The 14,874-nt window shown below is 42.8% G+C and overlaps 1 pseudogene; it reads right to left on the bottom strand.

Annotated features, from left to right (window-relative positions):
• Nucleotides 1-1,016: 1,016 nt before the first annotated feature.
• LOC123463989 lies at nt 1,017-3,896 on the bottom strand (annotated as a pseudogene).
• Between the last annotated feature and the right edge of the window lie 10,978 nt (nt 3,897-14,874).

The following is a 14,874-nucleotide window of genomic DNA, read 5'->3' as shown; positions in this document are numbered from 1 at the left end:
ATATGTGTCCACCATGTATGGGCATATATACGGAGGCTAGAAGCTGGTACTGAATGTCTTCCTTCATCACTCTCCACCTTGTATTTATTTACCAAAAGAAGGTGGCACATTTAAACTCAGAGATTGCCAATTCAGTCAGTCTAGCTAGCCAGCTGCCCCCCCTCCCTTCTTTATCTCTTGAGCTCTGCCATTTGGACCACCACACCCACCTGGTCTTTTTGTGGTTGTTGTGGATCAAAAAGGAGGTGCTTGACTATGATCAGTATTCATGCCTGGGGATGGGGGAGAGGGCGGTACAGGAGGCAGTATGTGATCATTAGCAGACCCTTGTGGCAATCAGGAGGCTGGAAATCACTTTGAGAGGAGATTGCAGGAAATGTGTCACAAACAGTAAGAAACCAGATATTAGGTAATCGTGACAGGAGGAGCTCTTGGCTCCCGGCCCTCTGTACTTTGCCACCACCACCCTACCCTGGCATCCGCTGTTACAGTGCCAAGAGTCCTTGGTTCCTCCTCCTGCGCAGTGGCCCTCCCCAGTGCTGTCCATTTGACCTTTCTGGTTGTGCTTTGTGGGCTGGGAAGTGCCTGTTCAGCGAGAGAATCTAATCAATGTACATCAGTATACATGACATCATAAATCTAAAAGAAGTAACGGTAAAGCTTTTTTCCCCACGCCTCATTTCTTTCTTTTTTTTTTTTAAGATTATTTATTTATTTAAGAGTGACAGAGAGAGAATGAGGCACATAGAGAGCGAGAGAGAGAATGGGCGCGCCAGGGCTTCCAGCCACTGCAATCGAACTCCAGACGCGTGCGCCCCCTTGTGCATCTGGCTAACATGGTACCTGGGGAACCGAGCCTCGAACCGGGGTCCTTAGGCTTCACAGGCAAGCGCTTAACCACTATGCCATCTCTCCAGCCCCACGCCTCATTTCTATAATCTCCTAGAGATCTCATCTTGTACCTTCTACCTTCCCGAGGTAACTGTTCACTTTGACCTGTGTTTCCCCAGCGCCCCTCAGAGGGCGCCCTTGACCTCCGCATTCCTCAGGCTGTAGATCAGCGGGTTCAGCATGGGGTTGAAGAGGCTGTAGAACAGAGAGAGGATCTTCTGCTGCTCCCCGGGGTGCCGGGACCCCGGGGCCATGTACATGACGATGGCGCTGCCGAAGAAGAGCCCTAGCACGCAGAGGCGGGAGGAGCAGGCGGAGAAGGCCCTCTGCGGATGGCATCCTCAGGATGGCCACCAGGATGCCGGCACAAGAGGCCAGCACCAGGCACAGGGGCCCCACTAAGATGAGCACACAGGCTGCAAAGATGACCACTTTGTCGAGCGTCCTGTCCGCACAGGCCAGCTTGAGGACGGACAGGATCTCACAGGAGAAGTGGTTGACTTGATGAGGCCCGCAGAAGGGCAGCCTCAGCATGAGACGCACATGGACCAGAGTGAGGAGGGAGCCACATGCCCAGGGAGCAGCAGTGAGAAAGGAGCACGCTCTCCTGCCCATGCTGGCGCTGCAGTGAAGCGGGTGGCAGATGGCCACGTACCGGTCACGCTATGGGGCAGAAAGAGTACTTCGGGGCACTGGCCTCCTGACATAAACACACTGGTGCATTCATGACCCCACTGTGATTTCCAGTACCTCACAAGGTCTGCACTCTTTTCAGCCCATAAACATTTTGACACAGAGCGTGGAAGAGGATAAAGAAATGAGGGCTGGAGAGATGGCTTAGCGGTTAAGCGCTTGCCTGTGAAACCTAAGGACCCCGGTTCGAGGCTCGGTTCCCCAGGTCCCACGTTAGCCAGATGCACAAGGGGGCGCACGCGTCTGGAGTTCGTATGCAGTGGCTGGAAGCCCTGGCGCGCCCATTCTCTCTCTCTCCCTCTACCTGTCTTTCTCTCTGTGTCTGTCGCTCTCAAATAAATAAATAAAAAATGAACAAAAAAAAAATTAAAAAAAAAAAGAAATGAGACAAGGAAACAGAGGAAGGATGACCTTCAAACAGGAGGGTCTTCGGTGGAATGGATATGGGGGCGAGGGGACAAAAGAGATAATGTGACGAAAACTTGACCAAATTATACTATATTCATATATTAAAGTTGTGGGTAATGCTTTTCAAAAGTAGAATGAATTTAATTACAGTAAGATAAATTTAATTTTTGAAAAGGAAAAATACCTAAAAACTAGAGTCCTAAGTAAAATACATTCAAAGAAGCTTTTCAATGGTCAATAAATTATCCAAACATGGAACATTTTATTTCTACAGTTATTCATGAACAGAACTTAATAATGAAATTTATTATTTGGTTATCGATTTGCTTGTCCATTTGATATATTAAAAGAAGCAGTAAGTCCTGGAGAAGCAAATATTAATACAATATGGTCTAAGTCTACCAAGAGTCACAGTGTCCTTACAAAGTAAGGCACACTAACAGTTTCATAGCTATGGTACTAGTGGGCAGTATATAATCTCACACAGAAGGAAGCGGTAGATTATTTTGATACGGGGCTGGGAAAGGTTTCCCCATGAATGATCCTTAGACCCTTTCAGAAAGCATAGGGTCAATGGGACATACCATTGGGTTGACCGTAAGGTGAAGAGAGGCTCACAAAGGAAAGGAGCTGGAAAGAGATTCAGAGACCAGCTTCTTGACACAGAGACTAGATCTTATTGTAAATAAATAGCTGGGCAATATGAATAAATATGTGATCACAGCAATGGCTAATGTGAAGGGCTGTGCAGGAGTCTGTGGAGCTGTGAACCCAGGCAGTCTGAAAAAAGAAAAAATAAATCTATGTATTCAAGTGACCAATGATGAAATCCAAACTAACATGCAGCCCTGGGTGGAGGAAACAGCTCTGACCAGACACAGAGGACCCAAAAGGGCATGCAGTCCATAGCCTATATTTAGTGATTCCAGCGTGTGGTAAGGAACACAGCACAGCGCGGATGCTTCTCTGGTTGATGCAGTGTCTTCTCTCACTTGTGTGGAGAATACCTGGAGAAAAACATTCCGAAAGGCTAAGGCCTAAAAAGAGCATAGATTCGATGGGCTTGGTGCCCTCAGGGGACTTATAAAGTTTTGTCTACACTGAAATTAGGTAAATGTTTTGGAGTTCACTAAGGATATCTAGGCCAAAGTTGTGGATATGGGATACCTCTGTTAGCACTTTGGTAATGAAAATGATCAATTAAAGAGATCAGATTCTTTGAGAAGAAAGGAAGAACACAAAGAATATATTAGTGCAAATCATATTAAAGAGTGGTAAATGAAATATACACTTTGGTTATGATCAATTTTGCTAATTTTAGAAACAATTTTCCTATACAAAAATATAGTATAACTAGTTGTTATAATGAATGTATACAAAACCAAAGCCACAGAGTAAGCCATTATTATTCTTCAGGAAAAAATACAAGTTGTTTTTTAAAAAAATATTTTATTTTTATTTATTTATTTGAGAGAGGTAAAGAGGTAGAGTGAGAGAGAGAGATTGGGCATGCCAGGACTTCTAGCCACTGCGAACTCCAGATGCGTGTGCCACCTTATACATCTGGCTTACGTAGGTTCTAGGGAATTGAACCAAGGTCCTTTGGCTTTGCAGGCAAGTGCCTTAACTGCTAAGCCATCTCTCCAACCCAAAATACAAGTTTTAACATAGTTTCTCATTTTCATCGACCTGTACAGAGGTGAGCATAAAACAAACAACATGCAATTTTAATTTCCAAAGACTCTAAAATCAGGTTGTTTGTCAATAGTACAATGTAACTTTACAACAACTTCCCTGTGAAAATTAAAGGTTGTTGTCACCACAACTAAACTGAGACAGTGTGGTTGGTGCCCAGGAAGGAAGGACAGAGAACCACAAATTTCTGAAGTGAGGCTCACCGACATGGTCCCTTGGCAGAAGCCCGCTGTGTTGCAGGAGAGGGTTGAGAAACACAGCTTCAGTCTGGTGACTCAGGAAATTCTTAATTTCTCAATGCGTTTAGGAAAAGCAGGTGGTTAGGAAAGTAATGGGACTTTATACCTCATTTCTTCACTAACTAGGGTGTTACCCCAACCTCTCCTATTTCCCAGGATCACAGTAGATTCAAAGGGAATGAGGCACATCTCCAAAGATGACAGCTAGTGTTATACCCTCGTGGCAATAGTAAGTGTAATTCTCAAGGATAATGGCAAATTTTGTATCAGCAATTTCTTTTCTCTTAGGAAACCATTCATCCTTCCCATTCCTCTTCTCCCTGCACCTCTCAATGGCTGGGCAGTTGGACAAATTCATACATGGTGAAGAACCGTTTCTCAAAGCTCAGTCCTTGGAGCGGCGGCTCAAAGTCAGTGTCTCGCTCTGACTAAGGAAGCTACAGCGCCCCACAAACTTTCAAGACCGATGTAAATGCGCACTCCCAATTTTCAATGGTTTCCTCCATACAAGGAGCCTTGGGAACACCACATTGAACGGTTCGTACTTAAGAGCATTCTGGAGCGAGAGAACTTAATGCTTCTCTGAGACCGAGCGCTGGTCTTGAGTAACCCAGCATCGCAATAATGGACAACACGGGATGATTATGTTTATTCTTCTCCTTCTCCCATCATGCCACAGTCTATCACTTTCCTTCAAGGGAGAAACTGAGTCATTCTTACTTCTTCATCTTTAATTTACTTTTTGTATTAAATTCTATCCATGTTAAATGTCTTGACCGTCATCCACACTCAATGGGGAACATGTTTAGAACGTATGTACATGAGATATATATTCCATATAAGGGCTACATATTCACAATGAATCTCAAGTATAAACTTTTAGTGCTAGTTCTGAAGTGAATGATGTGAGAAGATATAATTTGACTGCACAAGTTAAAAAATTGAATGTACAACCTCATATTCCCATAGCTCGAGCATAAAGCTTGCAGTGTACTGCAAATAATATTGTATTAATCCCATACTTACCTGTAACTAATGTGTATGTTTTTTATTTTAATTTTAAGTGTTTTTATTTATTTATTTGCATGTATATGCGGCGTAACGTACAAAACAGTCTCTTGTCACTATAAACATGTAACACATTGTGTATCTGGCTTTATACGGATATTGAGAAATCAAATCCGGGCCAGTAGGTTTTATTAGCAAGCACCTTTCACCCCCGAGCCATCTCCCTTGCCCACAAGTGTGTGTGTGTGTATTTAATTTTGACCTTTTTTTAAAATTAGTTTTATACTCAGTGTATACAGTCAAGTTGGTAGCATCGTTAGCCTCCTCCCTGTCCTCCCCCACCCCCTGCGGGGACCCTCCACGCGTTAGTTAGCTAAATGAAAATATTTAATCTATGCCCTTTCCAGCTCATGGGAGGCTCCTTTTTCTGTTTAAAGCTGATAAAACCCACTTACCTAATGAAATGGTCCTCTATCCTTTTCAAATGCAAAGCATATTTTATACTTTTTAAAATCTCCAATGCTCGATCTTAAATAACTTCCCAAGCACAAGATAACCTGGGCCGTTCTGCTTCTTGGGCCGCATCTCTAGCTTCCTCTGGTCAATGCACCAGAGCCACGCTGAGCCTGGAGCAGGTCCTCACCCTGCCCAGCTTCCCCCACTCTGCATTCATTGGCCCATATGCCTGTAGTGACAGATTTCACTCCCTCCTCCTCCTCTTCCCAATGACACTCTTATTGTCTAGCAAGGCAGCACATGTCACAAAATAAAAGCCAACTTCCTTTTCTTTGTTTCTTTGGCTCCTTTTGTGGAAGAAGAAGTTCTCTAGGGGAATGGACAATAGCTGTCCTTTCTTTGTCCTGAAATCCCTTTGTAGCTTGTTGATGAATATGTAAGTCAACGAATAAATCATGCTGAGGTTTATGTCATGGTGACTCATTGAGAAAAAAAAAGTGAAGGATATTATAAGTTAGCAACTTTGAGCTTTACATTCAATGCAAACTTCAAACAATGCTAGGTTTTGCTGGGCATGGGGGCTCACACCTGTAAATCTCAGTCCTTGAGAGACCAAGGTAGGATTCCTGTGAGCTGCAAAGTGAGACCCCGTGACTGTCATCTTGCCTCCCTCCCTCCTTTGCTTTTAGGTTCTCTCTCCTCCACCTTCCTTTGTCTTGTGTATATTTTCATCTGCCCTTTCTGCTTCCATGGCGTGTTCTCAGTCTAATGAAGAATTTCAAACAGGAATTTTTATAACAAGGCAAAAAAGAGTAAAAACAAAAGGACCAGAGCTAAATAAAATAAAATAATAAGAAAGCAGCACACCATAACTCTGAAGCTTGAATGTTGAGAAATTCACTGGGTCACCCCTTCTTTGCTCACTCGCTCATCCCAGGGAAGGCACATGTGGGAACATGTGGGAAGGATGCACATGCTACTAAGTCAGACACTGTAGAGGTTTAATTCTTTCATCTCATCCAGGTAGCCTAAGTCTTCCTTTTTAAATTTATCTTTATTTTTATTTATTTATTTGAGAGTGATAGAGAAAGAGGCAGAGCGAGGGAGAGAGAATGGGCGCGCCAGGGCCTCCAGCCACTGCAAACAAACTTTAGACGTGTGCCCCCACGTGCATCTGGGTAACGTGGGTCCTGGGGAACTGAGCCTCAAACTGGGGTCCTTAGGCTTCACAGGCAAGCGCTTAACAGCTAAGCCATCTCTCTCCAGCCCAAGTCTTCCTTTTAAGATCTAACTCTAACTTTGCTTCCTACCTTCTTCAAAAATAGCTATTCAGTTGATTTTTTAATAACATAAGTAAATTATTGGTCCTTCCCAAAAGTCTAAGACTGCATACCATGCAAGTGTATTGTATGTTGGCCATGTACAATCATGGTCTTTGTCAGTGCTGAAGCAACCAGGATACCCAAGTCTTGTATCATTTTTTTAAGATGTTTCATGCCTTCCAATTCTGGACACGTTATACTAAAAAGTAGCAGCATAAATCTATTTCTCCTTTCTCATTGATGACTTGCATAATTAATTTAAGACATTCTGAAATACCTGTACATCAGTCAAAAGTATTAATTTATCACTGATTAAACAAGTATGAAGGGCTTCACGTTTTAATAACTGGTTGAAGGCAACTTTCATACACATACATAATGTGCTTTGATCATAATCCCTTCCCATTGATTTTTATTTTCCTCTTTTCCCATTCTCGTTCCCTGCACCCCTTCTTTCCAACTAGTCATTCTTCTATTTGGATATCATTTTTCCTTCCTCCATTATTCATGAGGACATGCTGTTGGCCCAGTATTGCTCAGGTCCCATGCAGGTAATGACAGTCATTACGTGCTCATGACTCCGACAGATATTTTATGTCCGGGATACAGATGGATCCCGTGTTTTCATTTGCTACAAAAATATTTTTTCATTTAATGCTTGGGATCTTAATACAGAAATGTGGTAACTCCTTTAATCTTTTCACTATATTTAGACCTTATAAACTCTACAGTCAAGTGATAAATTATCATTTCTTCTGAGTTTAGCTAAAATAGGTTAAGCCATTCTAATCAAAATTAGAGTTAGAATATATAGCACACGCAGAAAATCTAAGCATTATGTCATCTCATGACATTTAAACCTTTGCTCATGTGCAAAAACAGTTTTGAGAAGTTTCAAACTCCAATGAATTATTTTGAGTTGATGTTTGAAAATTTTAACATAAATTGCAAAGGATGATTTTGCTTCAAGTGTGAAATTTCTTTGTCATTTAAAAGATAATCCAGTTTTAAACATTTTTCAGAAAAAGTGCAAATACACTACCAGACACTCAGGTGTCTTCCTTCCCCGGTGGTGCTTTGATTCAGGTGTTCCCCATAATCTTAGGTATTCTGAATGCTAGGTCCACAGCTGATGTCAATTTGGAAATTAAATCCTCCTGAAGGCAGTGTATTGTTGGGGGCGGGCTTATGGGTATTACAGCCAGTGTCCCTTTGCCAGTGTTTGCACACTCTCCTGTTGCTGTTGTCCACCTGATGTTGTCCAGGAGGCGATGTCCACCCTCTACTCATGCCATCATTTCCCCCTGCCATCACGGAGCTTCCCCTCGCATCTGTAAACCAAAATACACCTTTTTTCCCCACAAGCTGCTCTTGGGTGATTTCTGCCAGCAATGCGAATCTGACTGCAACAGATGCCTTCCAGAACCATCACCACTCTTAAGGTTGCAAAATGACAAACTCATGTTTTCACAATTTCTTTTGCATTTATGGCTGCCATTCCTTTGTTAAACATAGCTTTTACATATATCCTATTTATTTTTTTGGTTATTATTTATATCCGTATGGACTCATGAATCCTTATTTTCTTCATTGGGTTGTAATTTATTCCTTCCTTCATTTTCTCTTTATTTCTTTCTTCTACCTTCCTTCCTTCCTTTTTTTCTTTCTTCTGTCTCCTTTTTGTGCAGAGATGGAGGGGTCTCATGAACCACAGGCTGTCTGAAACTCATTGCATAGTCAAGGTTGGGTTGACCTTAAAGTACCGATCTTCCTCACTCTACCTCCCAGGCACTGGGGTTACAAGAGCAGACCACCACACACAGCTTGCTGCTTTCATTACTTGTTTTCACTGGGCTCCTGAGAGTCCCTTCCAGATGGTACCTGTACATTCTGACACACTCCATTATCTAGAGGGCTTCCATGTTTTCTAGGCTAAATGGCTTTGTAGGCTGCTCTGGTACCTTATAATTCTTATTGTGGGCGACATGGTGGCAATGTCTCTACTGTCTGTCTGTCTGTCTCTCTATACTGGAGCCCTTCAGTTCTTCCCTTGTGTTTACATTAACAGCTGCACTGATGAAAAGTCTGGTGTGTGGCAAACATGAAATCATTGACAGTGCAAGGTCAAAAATTTCAAGAGTCATATTACATTGTCACTTTCTTCTCTTACCTGGCTTTGAGGATGGACTAGCTCATTTCACAAAGTAGTTTCAGTTAAATATTTTTTATCATGACTTGACAAATTTCTTCCCAAGTTGCATTTTTGTGCAGTGTAGGACGCTGATGGTCCATTCCTCAGTGTGCTCATTACCTACAGAGGACTAGTTCCTGTTTCCATCTTATGGCTTCCCACCCGGTTCTCACTTTGATTTCCTTTCTACATCTCTGGTAGTTAGTAGTTTCTTCTCTGATGTTAGCTACTGTTCTTCATTGTGCTTTCCTATATATATATATATAAATATGGTGCAGATTCTCTTGTCTGCTTACATTTCTGTCAGTTACTTGTGCCTGTGTTATTCCCTTGGCTGTTTTGTTTTTCACTTGCATTTTGGGAAGGAGAAAAAAACAAAAATGTGTATGACAAACTCCCTTGCTTTCAGAGGCACTTAAAATTGTCTATTCATGCCAACTAATTTTTCACACTATGGGTCCTTGCTAAAATGCTATTGAATTAAATTGACTAAAGCTTTTAGATATGCAAATTTCCAGCATGTCCAGGAAAACATAATGACAATTAATAATAGCCTGCTGGCTTATTCTTCTCGGGAGGCATTTGAGAAATGGGATTATGGTTTATCTTAGATCAGGATCTGAAGCTGCTTTATAATTCCCTGGGCAACATGGTGGCAAGGTCTCGACTGTCTGTCTGTCTCTCTATACTGGAGCCCTTCAGTTCTTCCTTTGTTTACCTTAACAGCTGCACTGATGAAAAGTCTGGTGTGTGGCAAACATAAAATCACTGACAGTGCAAGGTCAAAAATTTCAAATGAGTCATATTGCATGTCACTTTCTTCTCTTACCTGGCCTTGAGGATGGACTAGCTCATTACACAAAGTAGTTTCAATTAAATATTTTTCATCACAACTTGACAAATTGGCTCCACTAAATTTCCAAACCGGTTTGTGGAGGCGGGGAGAAGCACATGTGCTTATCTCCAGGAGGCCAGGAACCACTTGGTGCATCCATGGGGTGAAGTGAAGACCACAGGTAGCCGAAGCTTGGAGACAGTCGCCTTAGACAGAGTGTGTGCAGCTCGCTGACGCCCTGGTCCTCACCCCTCCTGTGGCGCAGAGTCACCTAGAGCCTGCACACCAGTACCAACGTGACTGATGGAACCTTAACCTAAGGGACCTGGAGCGTCCTCCCTGACTTCCTCCCGCTGGGGCTGTGAACGAATCAGAGGGTTTCTGGTTGAAAAGCAGGCAGTCCATGAATCTGCCCAGGAAAACAGCCTACAGTGTTCTCAGAAGTTTTCCTTCCCAGGCTCATGGGGCTCCCTCTCTGTTGAGGAGCCTTTAGAGAGCTCATTAAAAGCCACAGCTGGACAGCTGCCTCAGGCACCTTGGTGAAGATGAAGAAAAAAAAAAAAAAACTTTTTAATTGATCTCCAAGGGATAGAAACTATAGCAGGATTTTAAAAGTAAGTGTTGCGGAGGGGGTGGGGTGGGAATCTCCTTATGGGGCTGATTAAAACTTTGCCACTGTTAATTACTGCAGCCTTACTTTGCAGGTAACTGCTCAGGAGTCCTTTGGGGTCCTTGGTCTTTAGGTTAAAGTCCTGATTACTCAGCTGCAGGGCTCCCAAGTTGATGTTCTCCTGGAAGGTGGAGCTTCCTCTTCCTGGAGAGCAATAATTCCAACCTCTTGTCAGTGAATCAAGCTCCTTCCTGATGCACATCTTATATGCATTTTACCATCTGCAGAGTTCTTTTGTGGATAGGAGGTACTAGGAACAGGCATGAGGATTGTGTGCTGGACTTCATGCTGGACTTTCTTCAAGCAGAAAAATAAACAAGTTTTGGGATGAATTTTAAATTCTGGAACTCTTCCTCATTTGACCTTGTATATAAGTTATTAAACCTGATTGAAATTATTTCTTCTTTATGCACATGGGGGTAATAGACATTCACTTTTACTTATTATTTTGATACTGTAAAAAGAACATAAAGGATATAAGCTATAATTTCTTCATATTAACACATTTCCACTTTTCATATTTAATGTGTCTAGCATATGTCTGTCCCAGCTGCCTTCAAACCCAGGGCTAACTCCACCATCCCCTCAGCACATGCTCCATTTAGGTTCCTTTGCTGAGGCACAACATCATCTTTTCAAATAGGTAGTTACTAATTGGTGTCAAATTGTCCAGGCCTCCCAGCTCCTCTGAGAGCCTTTGCCAGGACTCATGGCACAGGGAGTATTTGGTATTAATACGTTGCAGTTTAGTGTCAGTTATTTTACTTGTTGCATTGACCAACTACCTGTCAAGAAGCAGCTTAATGAAGGAAAAGTTTGCTCTAGTTTACAGTACAGGGGATCAGCCCATCATGGCGAGAACAGAATGGGAGCAGAAGCGGGAATTTGGCTGTTCTCTGCAATCAGTCGGGATGAGAGAGAGAGAGAGAGAGAGAGAGAGAGAGAGAGAACCGGAAGTGGGGTCAAGCTTGAACACCTCAAGACTCCCCCCCCCCCGTAACACAGTTCCTCCAATGAGGCTCCACTTGATAAAGGTTCCCCCACTTTTCCAAAGTGCACCATCAACTGGGGACCAAGTGCTCATATGCGTGAACCTACGGAGGATGTTTTACCTTGAAACCAGCACTCAAATTTTTGCTGTTTCTTCAGGACGCAGGTGCCAAGACTTGATTAGATGTATCAGAGGTTTATTATGGAAGTATAAGCAAAAACGAAGTCTTACCCAGGGAAGGCTGCCAAAGCCATCCAATGCACATCTGCTTTTGTAAAGAAGAGGTAGCAGGAAATAAGCAGAGCATAGGAGTCAAGCAGGGTCACAGCAGGAAAAAGATGGCACGAATGACGCTCATTGGAGGAAAGTTTAATAAAGTGACTGTGAATGAGGACAAAGGACACGAGGAGGTGCCAGGGCAAATCACAGTGCAGAATTCTGGCATGGTGACAAAACTCCTACAACTTTTTAGCAGAAAGGAGAAGGGGGATTGTTGTTACAAACCAGAACTAAGAACTACCAGAAAGGATTGACCTGGTAGGATCAGGAACACAGAGTCAGTGGGAGCAGTAGATCCTCTCCGCCCTCTTTTGGATCTCTTTCCCTCCAGTACACCGAGCCCAACTGGAAGACAAAGGGCAGTAGAGCCCGTGCGTCGCCAGCCTGGCAGAGGCGCTACCGTTCCAGTGCGCCCTCAAAGAGAACAGGGCAGGGGAGGGAAAGAACTCAAGAGATGAAAGAATGAGTACTGCCTCGCTTGCAAAATGGAACGACACAATTAGAAAGCCACTGTTGTTCAGACTGCTTACTAATCAATTGAAGCAAGCAATGAATGCTAAAATACCTATATAAAACATATTACAAGAAAGGCTCCTCAGATAGTTTCCCAGACACATGCAGAAGATTACTTAATTTTCAAGAGTATGAGGAGATCTCTTCCTAACGGAGTCAGTTATGCAGTTAGCAAACTTTGTGTCATTGCTCGTAGGGCACACTGATGACATGTGTCTCCTTATGCACTTGTGGGGACTCAGCATAGCCTGTGCAGGATTCTTTTCCCCAAAGGTCAACTCAAACATAAAAATGAAATCCCAAACTTTAGGGCATTTCTACAAAACAGCCAGCCTGTCCTCTGCCCAGAATGACAGTGATGTAAAAGACAAAAGAAGACAATCCTTTGTGATGAAATGAGACCAAGCAATGAGGAACTCATGAGTAGTGACCGATGTTTGATCAAATGCTGAACTGAAAATAGATCCAAAATTCAGCCATTTTATGTGTTATTATTTTACCAACGCTGAATTTCAGGCATGTGATCATAGTGTCGTGTTTAATGTTTTTTTTGTGGGTGATAATTTTTTTACGTTGTTCTTGGGTTAATAGAAGAGATATTCTATAAATTTTTTTTAATTTTTTTGTTCATTTTGATTTATTTAAGAGTGACTGGACTGGACAGATGGCTTAGCGGTTAAGCGCTTGCCTGTGAAGCCTAAGGACCCCAGTTCGAGGCTTGGTTCCCCAGGTCCCACGTTAGCCAGATGCACAAGGGGGCGCATGGAGTTCGTTTGCAGTGGCTGGAAGCCCTGGTGCGCCCATCCTCTCTCTCTCCCTCTATCTGTCTTTCTCCCTGTGTCTGTCACTCTCAAATAAATAAATAAATAAATAAATAAATAAATAAATAAAAAAGAGTGACAGAGAGAGAGAGAAAGAGGCAGATAGAGAGAGAGAATGGGCGCGCCAGGGCTTCCAGCCACTGCAAACGAACTCCAGACGCGTGCGCCCCCTTGTGCATCTGGCTAACGTGGGTCCTGGGGAATCGAGCCTCGAACCGGGGTCCTTAGGTTTCACAGGCAAGCGCTTAACTGCTGAGCCATCTCTCCAGCCCTCTATAAATTTTTATACATAATGTTTACTCACATTCTAAATGAACATATACATATGTGTATATATGGGTGTATGAACACATATTACGCTTTTTAAGCTCAGCAATATTGACATGTTGAACTTGACAAGTCTTTATTGTGGGTGAGGAGATCCTAGATGTTGTAAACTTTAGCATCACCCCAGTAGATGCCTGTACTATTCCCTGTCATGTCAATCAAGAATATCTCCATTGTAGTAGACGCTGCAAAGACTCAGAATTCAAGCCAGCTGAAAATAAGCTGTTGAGGGCTCATCGCTAAATAAGACATCTCGATCACACCCTCCAAGGTTCAGGAAACACTGCAGAAGAGAGGGCGGGAAGAGGGAAAGGACCAAAGTGTGGGAAAGGGTACGTTTGGACCCTGTCCTCTGAGCATCAAGCGACCTCACAGAGCTTACTGGTACTCCCCCAAGACCCCAGTTCTGAGCCCACCAACATTTTGACATGGAGGACAGAGGAGAACAGAAGGAAAGAGACATTAAAACAGAGGAAGGACTCCTTGGAAAGAGGAGAGTGATCAATGGAATGGAGGTGAGAGGGGTGGGACAAGAGAGGGCAATGGGGTGGGGACATGATCAAATTATATTACGTATTAAAATTCTCAATAATTAATGTTTAAGCATATCTCCAGGCATCACTGCATGTCCTCAGTGGGAGGTTTAAAAACTATTCACTGACAAGATATATATGTGTGTGTGTGTGTGTGTTCACACACATATATTTTCCTTGCTGGTCATCAAGAGAAAACAACATAGATAAATGATGAATGGAAAGTTTGTGAGCATGTTAACAATTAGGAATTAGTAAGTAGGAGAAAGAGATAGGAAACCTCTGCACAGTCAGGTGCCTGTAAACCCGTGGCTGCAGCGTTTCATCAACTGAAGAACCATGTTTGCTCTGTGTGGATCCGTCTACTGATGTCCTGAGAAAGCAGGCCAGTCTCGGCATCTCAAACCCACAAATCCACAAAACTCTTCTTCTGTATAACATTTGCCCAGTACTTTTTTAAGGATGTTATTTATTTATTTGCAGAGAGAGAGAGAGAGAATGAATGGGTGTGCCAGGGCCTCTGGCCACTGCAAATGAACTCCAGACACACGCTGTACTCGGTGCTTCCCACTTTTTACGTGGGTCCTGGAGAACATAACCTGGTCATTAAGCAATGCAGGCAAGCACCCTAACTGCTGAATCATCTCTCCAGCCCAACAGCCAGTATTTCTTTTTTTTAAACAAAAAACTTCTACCACTCTCTTATCTCTGGAACCTTACCTCAACTACAAGTTTAACATTTTTTTCATGCTGTATTCCTCTATGGAATATGTTAGTCAGCCAATTCCAGATGAGAAGGTTTTCATATTTCTTAAATAAGAGTTACATGATCACAGATGTCTTGATTTTTAGCATGACCAACATTTTATTGTGTTGTAACTAGCTATTTTTTCTGTCAGTTATTATCATGGATGCACAAACTTAGCCACTTTTTCCATCTTTTTCATAGTTGTGCCATTCCCTGTAATTCTTACCTTAATACTCTCTGGAGCAGTCTAATGT

Source organism: Jaculus jaculus, chromosome 10 (assembly GCF_020740685.1).
Source record: "Jaculus jaculus isolate mJacJac1 chromosome 10, mJacJac1.mat.Y.cur, whole genome shotgun sequence".
Taxonomy (NCBI): domain Eukaryota; kingdom Metazoa; phylum Chordata; class Mammalia; order Rodentia; family Dipodidae; genus Jaculus; species Jaculus jaculus.
Note: the sequence above shows the minus strand (reverse complement) of the source record. Positions and strands in the feature narration are given on the sequence as shown.